The sequence below is a fragment of the Acanthisitta chloris genome, unplaced genomic scaffold (genome assembly GCF_000695815.1).
Source record: "Acanthisitta chloris isolate BGI_N310 unplaced genomic scaffold, ASM69581v1 scaffold21758, whole genome shotgun sequence".
Taxonomy (NCBI): Eukaryota; Metazoa; Chordata; class Aves; order Passeriformes; family Acanthisittidae; genus Acanthisitta; species Acanthisitta chloris.
Window position 1 is genome coordinate 5,931 of NW_008687822.1, and position 1,107 is coordinate 7,037.

Here is a 1,107-nt window from a genome sequence, read left to right on the forward strand (position 1 = left end):
AAATTGTTTTAATTTGTCTGAGAAGTTGTAAAAATCTTCATGCCTTATTTTGTCACAGTTTTAGAAAAAAGAAGTGGCAAAGTTTATTTTTAGTTTTAAGTTTTGCTGGTTGTTTAGACTCATGGATAGCTTAATGTGAATTTCTGGAGGTTTTTTCCCCTGCATTTGCTTCTTATTAATTCAATGCATTAAACATCGTTAACATTTTTTAAATGTCCCAGTTTTGGATGCATCAGTTGATGATTATGATTTCACTCCCACCCCTCCCCCAGGTATTGCTCAGTATTTTCCAAAAATTTAGCATCTGAGCTTGCAGTGGAGGAGGGAAATGAGAACATGTAGAGAAGAAACTCTTTTATTAGCAACTTTATTTCAAAAAATGAAAATATATTGGAGGTTGGTAAGATTATGAGAATGTTACTCACCTGCTTAATTTTTGAAAGTACCACGATTTAGCAGAATTTCTGCAGGAGTCTGTTCTGCAGAATTCTGCATTCTCTGCAGTCAAAGTAGATGTTATAAATAAAAATCTATGTTTACTAAGAAGTCAGTACCTGTGAGCTACAACATTTTGCAGCATGAAAGGTTCCTGTAAATACTTCTAAACAATCTCTTTCTTTTGCCAATGATTTATCAGCACTCTGGTGAAATTCCTCCTTCCCGATCACCATGATTCTGAAATAAACTAGTCTCAAACAACGCCGGGAAATCAAGGGATGTACCACAATCTTTTCTAAAGGAACAACTGGAATGTGAACCTTGGTTTCTGTTCATGCACCAAGTTGTTTTGGAGTTTTTTTGTCTTTTGCCTAGCAAATGTAGTTATGTTGTTTGTGCATTTTGAGCAGTTTGGCAAACTGGAGAGGAATTCTAAACAAGCAGAGCTCTGAAAAGTATTTGCTTCATCCGATACTGCCCTCTTCATCCCTGCTTTTTATCAGCCATGTCCCAGACAGCTAAAGCTGAGTTTCAGAAATAAGCAGCTGCTTTTTGCAGGGATCCTTTGAACACCTTAGCTGCAAGCAGCAGCAGAAGGAAGGACACCATTCTCCTACCTTTATTATCCCTACCTTCCCTCCCTAATCCCTGCCCCCTTTCTTTTTTCCC